Raw genomic sequence first — 9,044 nt, forward strand, 5'->3', positions numbered from 1 at the left:
ACAAAGAAAGAGAGGATGGGGTCAGGATCTGGGCGGCCTTAGTGGGCCCCTCTTGAAGAGGTGGGTGTGATGGTCAATCTAGAGCGGTAGTGCCCTCTTGAAGAGTGGTGTGATGGGTGAGATCTGGCAGTTATATGGTCCTCTTAAGGAGTGGGTGTGATGGTCAGATCCTGGAGCGTAGCTGGCCTCTTGACAGAGTGGTGGTTGATGGTTCAGATGCTGGAGCTTAGTGGCCCTCTTGAAGGATGGTGTGAGGGTCAGATCTTGGAGCAATAATGGCCCTCTTGAAGAGTGTTGTGATGGGTCATCTGGAGAGCTAGTGGCCCTCTTGAAAGAGTGGTGTGATGGGTCAGATCTGGGAGCAAGTAATGGCCCTCTTGAAAGTGTGTGATGGGTCGATTTGTTGGAGAATAATGGCCTTGTAGAGGGTGGTGTGAATGGTCAGAATTGGAGCTTAGTGTGCCCTCTTGAAGAGTGGTGTGAGGGTCCAGATCTATGAGCGTTAGTGGCCTCTTGATAAAGTGGTGTATGGGTCATATCTGGAGCGAGTGTCCCTCTTGAAGAGTGGTGTTGATGGGTCAGATATGGTCTTGAGAGTGGTCAGATCTAGGAGCCCCTCTTGAAGAGTGGTTGTGATGGGTCACAGATTCTGGAGCTTAGTGGCCCTCTGACAGAGTGGTAGGGATGGGTAGATCTGGAGCATAATGGCCCTCTTGGAGAGGGTGTGATGGTCGATCTGGAGCATAGTGGCCCTCTTGAAGAGTGGTGTGATGGGTCAGTCTGGAGGCTATGGCCCTCATTGAAGAGTGGTGTGATGGGTCAGGATTCTTGTAGAGTGCTGCCCTCTAGTGGTGGCGGAACGGTGCGTACCCTGTTTGTTGAAGGAAGTTGGTGTGAATGGGCTTTTCAGATCTGAGCGATAGTGGCCCTCTTGTAAGAGTGGTGTGATGGGTCATTGATCCTGACGAGGCGTCAGTGGCCCACTCTTGTGAAGAGTGGTGTGGATGGTCAGATCTATGGAGCTATAGTGGCCCCTTGGAAAAGCTGGTGTGATGGCTCAGAATCTGGAGCTAGTGGCCTTGAAGAGTGGTGTGATGGGGTCAATCTGGAGTAAGTGGCCCTCACTTGAAGAGTGGTGTGATGGGTCAGATCTTGAGAGTAGTGGCCCTCTTGAAGAGTGGTGTGATGGGTCAGATCTAGGTAGCGTAGTGGCCCTCTTGAAGAGTGGTGTGATGGGTCAGATCTGGAGCATTGGCCCTCTTGAAAGTGGTGGTGATGGGTCAGATCTAGAGGCGTAGTGGCCCTCTTGAAGAGTGGTGTGATGGGTCAGATCTAGGATAGTGCCCTCTTGAAGAGTGGTGTGATGGTGATCTGGAGCTAGTGCCTCTTGAAAGAGGCTGGATGTGATGGGTCAGATCTTGGAGCATACGCCCTCTTGAAGAATGTGTGGATGGTCAGATCTGGAGCGTAGTGGCCCTCTTGAAGGTGGTGTGATGGGTCAGATCTGGCTATAGTGTCCCTCTTGAAAGTGTGTGATGGAGTCAGAATCTGGGCATAGTGCCCTCTTGAAGAGCTGTGTGAACCGGCTCAGATTCATGGAGCATAATGCCCTCTTGAAAGAGGTGTGTGATGGGTCAGATCTGGATTTTAGGTGCCCTCATTTGAAGAGTGGTGATGATGGTCAGAATCTGGAGCTTAGTGGCCCTCTTGAAGAGTGGTGTGATGGGTCAGATCTAGGAGCCGGAGCTAGGAACCCCTCTTTAAAGAGGGTCTGTGAGGGGTCAGCATTCTGCGAGCGTAGTTGGCCCTCTTAGAAGAAGTGGTGTGATGGTACAGATCTAAGAAGCGTAGTGTCCCTCTTCTTGACAGAGTGGTGTGATGGTCAGATCTAGAGCGTATGGTCCCTCTTGAAAAGTGATGTGATGGATCAGATCTGAGCGTAGTGTCCCTCTTGAAAGTCGATGTTGAATGGTCAGATCTAAGAGCGTAAGTGGTCCCTCTTTGAAGAGGGGTGTGATGGGGTCAGATCTGGAGCATTAGTGTCCCTCTTGAAAGAGCGGTGTGATGGGGTCAGATCTGGAGCATAGTGGCCTCTTGAAGAAGTGGTGTGATTGGATCAGATCTAGAGCGTAGTGTCCCTCTAGAAAGTGGTGTGAATGGATCAGATCTATGAGCGTAGTGTCCCTTCTTGAACGAGTGATGTGAGATGGGGCAGATCTAGAGCGTAGTGCCCTCCTTGAAAAGTGATGTGATGGAATCAGATCTAGAGCGTAAGTGTCCCTCTTGAAAAGTGGTGTAGATGGATCAGATCTAGAGCGTAAGTGTCCCTCTTGAAAAGTGATGTGATGGTCAGCATCTAGAGAGCGTAGTGTCCTCTTGAAAATGATGTGATGGGACAGATCTAGAGCGTAGTGTCCTCTTGAAAAGTGTGTGATGGCAGATCTAGAAGCGTAGTGTCCCTCTTGAAAAGTGATGTGATTGGATCAGATCTAGAGCGTAAGTGTCCCTCTTTGAAAAAGTGATGTGATGGGGCAGATCTAGAGCGTTAGTGTCCCTCTTGAAAACGTGATGTGATCGGGGCAAGATCTAGAGCGTAGTGTCCCTCTTGAAACTGATGTGATGGGGCAGATCTACTGAGCGTAGTGGTCCTCTTGAAAGTGATGTGATGCGGCAGATCTAGAGCGTAGGGTCCCTCTTGAAAAGTGATGTGATGGGGCAGATCTTAGAGCGTAGTGTCCCCTCTTGAAGTATGATGTGATGGGCAGAATCTAAGAGCGTAGTGTCCGCTCTTGAAAAAGTGACCTGTGATGGGAGCAGATCAAACAGAGGCGTATGTCCTCTTGAAAAGTGATGTGATGGGCAGATCTAGAGTGTCAGTGTCCCCTCTTGAAAAGTGATGTGATGGGGCAGATCTAGAGCGTAGGTGTCCCTCTTAGAAAAGTGATGTGATGGGGGCAGATTCTAGAGCAGTATGTGTCCCTCTTGAAAAAGATGGTGTGAGGGGCATGATCTAAGAGAGTAGTGTCCCTCTTGAAAAGGTGATGCTGATGGGGCAGATCTAGACGTAGTGTCCCTCTTGAAAAGTGATGTGATGGGGCAAGATCTAAGAGCGTAGTGTCCCTCTTGAACAGTGATGTGATTGGAGGAGCTGATCTAGAGCGTGAAAGATGGAGTGTCCCTCTTGAAAAGTGATGTGATGGGGCAGATCTAGACGAGTGTCCAGAACAGTGATGTGATGGGCAGATCTAGAGCTAGCTCCCTTGTGAAAAGTGATGGTGAATGCGGGCAGATCTAGAGCGTAGTGTCCCTCTTGAAAAGTGGATGTGATGGGCAGATCTAGGCGTAGTGTCACCTCTTGAAGAGTTGGTGTGCTGGGCAGATCTTAGAGCGTAGTGTCCCTCTGAACAGTGGTGTGATGGGCAGATTAGAGCGTACATGTCCTCCTTGAAAAGTGTGTGTGAATGGGCAGATCTAGTCGTAGTGTCCCTCCTTAAGAGTGGTGTGATGGGGCATTGGAGCGAGGTCCCTTGAGGTGTAGTTGAGGGCAAGATCTAGAAGCGTAGTGGCCCCTCTTGAAAATGGTGTGATGGGGAGCAGATCTAAGAGCGTAAGTCGCCTTTGTATTGTATGTGTGTCTGAATGGGGCAGATTTATTGAGCGTATGTCCCTCTTGAAGAGTGGTGTGCATGGGCAACGCATCTACCGAGCGTAAGATGAGGCCTCGTTGAAACAAGTGAGTGATGTGATGGGTCAGATCTGGAGCTTAGTGGCCCTCTTGAAAAGTGATGTGATGGGTCAGATCTGGAGCTTAGTGGCCCTCTTGAAGAGTGATGTGATGGGTCAGATCTGGAGCTTAGTGTCCCTCTTGAAGAGTGATGTGATGGGTCAGATCTGCAGTGAAGAGAATCAACGCATTACAACTTTATACATTTGAGATTTTAAAATAACATTTTACAGGACATTCCTGAAGAAAGTTTGTGGACTCAGCTGGCTAAAAGTATTTCCATGGTACTAGTTGAAGCAGTTTGTGACAGTTATAGCTCAGAGATGTCTTCAAAAATGAGAAACTTGCTCGTATACTGTACAGTGCATACGGAAAGTATTCAGAACCCTTGACTTTTTCCACATTTTGTTACATTACAGCCTTATTCTGAAATGGATTAAATCGTTTCCGTCCCTCATCAATCTACATACAATACCCCATAATGACAAAGCAAAAACAGGTTTTTAGATTTTTTTTGCAAATGTAGTAAAAAATAAAAAAATAATTATTTACATAAGCATTCAGACCCTTTGCTATGAGACTCGAAATTGAGCTAAAGTGCATCCTGTTTCCATTGATCATCCTTGAGATGTTTCTACAATGTGATTAGAGTCCACCTGTGGTAAATTCAATTGCATGTCTCTTGGGGAATCAAGTCTCAGTGAGACCTGATGCAGAGAAAAAAAACATGATTGATCCCAGCACAGCTAGTACAAACCTAGTTCTTACAAAGCTGGTTAGTAGAAATCAATACACGTTGAACAGTATCAAACAGAACAAATAAATAATTGCACACAAAACTTACCTTCAGTAACTATGAATTGAATGAGGGGTGGTTCTGCTCTCTCCCTGGGGTGTGGCTGAATAAGTCATTCGTAACTGAGTGGCTGGCCAAGCACTGCTGTAGAGGCCATGCATCAGGTCATTGATATATGTTTCAGGAACTGTAAAGACGAATCATGATTAATCATTACCTAAGGTCTTCACAGTTAGCCTAGCCAGTACATTGACTATGCTGTCCCTCAGCAATCTGGCCGTCAGGCAGACAGATGGAGAGAAACAGAAAAACATAGGCTATTTACATTTCTTGGCCGGCAGACTGGATAACTTCCCTTTGTTCCCTCCTCCCATCCAAGCTAGAAGATTCAGAAATTGAAAAAGGCAGTTGAGAGTTGTAATCTCTCTCTCTCTCTCTCTCTCTCTCTCTCTCTCTCTCTCTCTCTCTCTCTCTCTCTCGGCCGACAGTGGAGTATATCTCAGACACATTCAGTCGTTTCAAACTAATAAATGTTAGTATGGTGTAACGAAATGCTATTGGTTTTCTATTGTAACAATATATTGATGACAAGGTTATCAGGAAATAGTACATAGTACAAAACAAGCTGCCAACCTTTAATACACGCATAAAATGACAAAACCAGATGTAAAATTTCTGATATATCTACTATATATTAAGTGCACTTAAGTTGCATAGCCTAATTAATAATTAAATTGTATATGTTTGCCAATGCTTAAGGCTACCTGATCCATTGAAATGAGATCGTGCTAGACTTGACAGAGCTCACGGCGCTGAGTACCGGCACCTCAATTTCTGCTGCTTGAGCTCATGTTCCTCTTATAGAATATTAGCTCAACAGTATTGTGGGAGCTCCTGCAGTGCACAGTACCGCACTATTTCAAGTCAACACTGACTTGGGTAAATTGAACAAGAAGAAAATGCAAATTTTCTAGAAAATGCCAGAACTGTCAAGGACAACTTTTGTGATCTGTTCTCTTTAGTATACTGCCGACTAGCATTAGTCTAGAGCCGGTAACATCAACAGTGAGGACAACTCGCCTGCCTCTATCCTTCCACAGGAGTCCAACCTCAGTCACTGATCCTGAATTGTGACAGTGTAGCCCAGTTTGCACCGCAGGATCAGAGATGCATCAGTGAAGCTGGAAGACTGCAGTCAACACTGGAACTGATGTCAACATTAAAATGAGAAGAGGAGGAGAAAGATTGGTAAATCTGGTTTCTCATGTAGTATCGATGTCGTCTGTGAGCGTTCTGTTGTTGTCTGTCAACTTCCCACTGTGCATTGGAAATTTGCAGTAGATTATTGTTTCCAATGAGAAAAGTAATGTGATTTTCATGTACTGAGACTTGCAGTTGGTTTACCAGTATTGTTCTATTGAAAATGAGTTCTCATTATTGAACCCTTGTGATAGTGAGTGGAGTAGTTAGCGAGACATTCAGGAAGTATTCAGATCCCTGACTTTCCAGTGATGTTATCGATGGGGTGTGTGTTGTAGCAGTTATTCTAAATTGGATGAATAGTGAATAAGTCCTCATGACAAACCGAAAAACATTTGCTTCCTGTTTCCTGATCATCCTTGAGCTGTTTCGTAAACTCCGATCTCTGGTGTGTGGATATCAAGTAGTATCAGTGATGTGGAGAGATGTGTGAGTGTGTGCTATTTATGAGGTTTCCCACAGTGGACAGGGCATGTGGATTTGCAAAACAGCCATAGTCGAAGAATTGTCTGTAGATGCTCTGTGCAGGATTTGTCGACACAGATCTGGGAAGGGTACCAAAACACTTTCTGCAGCTTTGAAAGGTCCCCAAGAACACAGTGTCTCCATCATTCTCTAATGAAGAAGTTGGAACCCAACTCACCCAATAGCTGGCCGGCTGGCCAAAATCTGAACATCTTGGGAGAAGGGCCTTAGTCAGGAGGTGACCAGGAACCCGATGGTCACTCTGACCGAGCTCCAGAGATCCTCTCGGAGATGAGAAGGAAAAACATCTCTGCATTACTCACCAATTAGGCCTTATGGTAGAGTGGCCAGACGGAAGCCACCCCTCGTAAAAGGCACGTGAAGCCACTTGGAGTTTGCCAAAAGGCACCTAAATGACTGGCGATGAGGAAGCAAGATTCTCTGGTGAAGAAATCACGATTGAACTCTTGTCTGAATGCCAAGCGTGAGTCTGGGGGAAACCTGGCACTAATCCCTTACGGGGAATTATGGTGGTGGCCACATCATGCTGTGGGGATGTTTCAGCGGCAGGCCTTGAAGACTTAGTCGGATCGAGGGAAAGATGAACAGAGAAGGTAACAGAGAGATCCTTAATGAAAACCGCTCCAGAGTGCTCAGGACCTCCATCTTGCGGCAGAGGTTCACGTTCCAAACAGACAATGACCCTAAACACACAGCCAAGACACGCAGGAGTGCATCAGGACAAGTCTCAATGTCCTTGAGTGCCCACCAGAGACCGACCTGAACCCATTCGAACTTCTCTGGAGAGAACTGAATAAGCTGTGCAGCGACGCTCCCATCCAACCTGACAGAGCTGAGGAGATCTGCACGAGAAGAATTGGGAGAAATCCCAAAAACACAGTGTGCCAAGCTTTTAGTGTCTACCCAAGAAGACTCGAGGCTGTAATCCGCTGCCAAAGGGTCTTTCAAGTAAATTACTGCGTAAAGGTCTGAATACTATGTAAATTGGGATATTTCAGTTATTATATTTTATTTTTTACATTTGCAAAACAAAAAAAACCACTGTTTTTGACTTTGTCATGGTTGATCTTAGGGGTATTGTTGTAGGTTGATGAGGGGAAAACGATTTAATCCATTTCAGAATAAGCTGTAATGACAAATGTGGAAAAGTCAAGTCGAATACTTTCCCGGTCATGTACACGGTGCTAGCTAGTAACGAGCGTTATTTGCTTTCAAGAATTATGATACTTTTAGAGAATAAAGTGCCAGAAACTGTCAAGACTAACTTTGTGGCGTTTCCTTTATTACTACAGGACCACTCAGTCAAGTCTGAGGCCGGTAATATCAACTGAGGACAACCCCAGCCTGCCTCTCTCCTTCACACTGAGTCCAACCCTACAGTCAACTGGTCCTGAGGGTGACAGTGGAGCCCAGTTTGCACTGCAGGAGCGAGTGGCATCAGTGAGCTGAAGACTGCAGTCAAAACACTGGAGTTGAATGTCAACATTAAAAGATGAGAGGAGGATGGACAGATTGGGACCATCTGTTTCTCATGTAAGCACAAGTTCTTTCTAAGTTGTTGTTCTGTCCCAACTCCCTCTGTGCACTGAAAAGCTCTGTAGAATTGAGTTGGTTGTAGTGACTAAACCCTTGTGGTGAGGATGAAATAGCTTAATTTGCACTCCCTTTTGTTCTTTTGCTTGACCCCCTTTTAGAAGAGTTGTATTCTCTTTTTGTGTTGTACATGCCTATTGATATGATACATTCAACCAATTACAGTAGGAAGAGGACACCCCCTTGCCTTGTTATCTCTACGTTTCTTCCTAGGTTCCGCTTTCTAGGGAGTTTTTTTCCTAGCACTGTGCTTCTACATCTGATGCTACTCTTTGGTGTTTTAGGCTGCTTTCTGTAGAACACTTGTGAATAACTGCTGATGTAAAAAGGCTTCATTAAAATACATTTGATTGACATGTATATCACACCAACTGAGCTGGTTCTTCTGATGTTGTTCACACAGGAGACCATGTTGAGACATTCTCCACATCCAGAGAGAAACACCCAGGAAATCAAACAGGAGCAAGAAGGTCCACGTCAAAGCAAGTGAGGTAGATTATTATACAAAAGTGAAATAAACAATACAATTAACAGTAAACATTACACTACAGGAAGTTTCAAAACAATAAAAACATTACAAATGTTATATTATATATATACAGTGTGTAACAATGTACAAATGGATAAAGCACACAAGTTAAATAAAAATAAGCATAAATATGGGTTGTATTTACAATGGTGTTTGTCTTCACTGGTTGCCCTTTTCTTGTGGCAACAGGTCACAAATCTTGCTGCTGTGATGGCACACTGTGGAATTTCTCCCAGTAGATATGGGAGTTTATTCAAAATTGGATTGTTTTCAAATTCTTTGTGGATCTGTGTTAATCTGAGGGAAATATGTCTTTCTCTATATGGGCATACATTGGGCAGGAGGTTAGGAAGTGCAGCTCAGTTTCCACCTCATTTTGTGGGCAGTGTGCACATAGCCTGTCTTCTCTTGAAGCCATGTCTGCCTACGGCGGCCTTTCTCAATAGCAAGGCTATGCTCACTGAGTCTGTACATAGTCAAAGCTTTCCTTAAGTTTGGGTCAGTCACAGTGGGCAGGTATTCTGCCACTGTGTACTCTCTGTTTAGGCCAAATAGCATTCTAGTTTGCTCTGTTTTTTTGTTAATTCTTTCCCAATTCCTTTTCTACCTCTCTCTCTCTCCTCTCTCCTCTACCTCTCTCTAACTCGCTCTATACC

This window comes from Salvelinus sp. IW2-2015, linkage group LG6.2, assembly GCF_002910315.2.
Source record: "Salvelinus sp. IW2-2015 linkage group LG6.2, ASM291031v2, whole genome shotgun sequence".
Classification (NCBI taxonomy): domain Eukaryota; kingdom Metazoa; phylum Chordata; class Actinopteri; order Salmoniformes; family Salmonidae; genus Salvelinus; species Salvelinus sp. IW2-2015.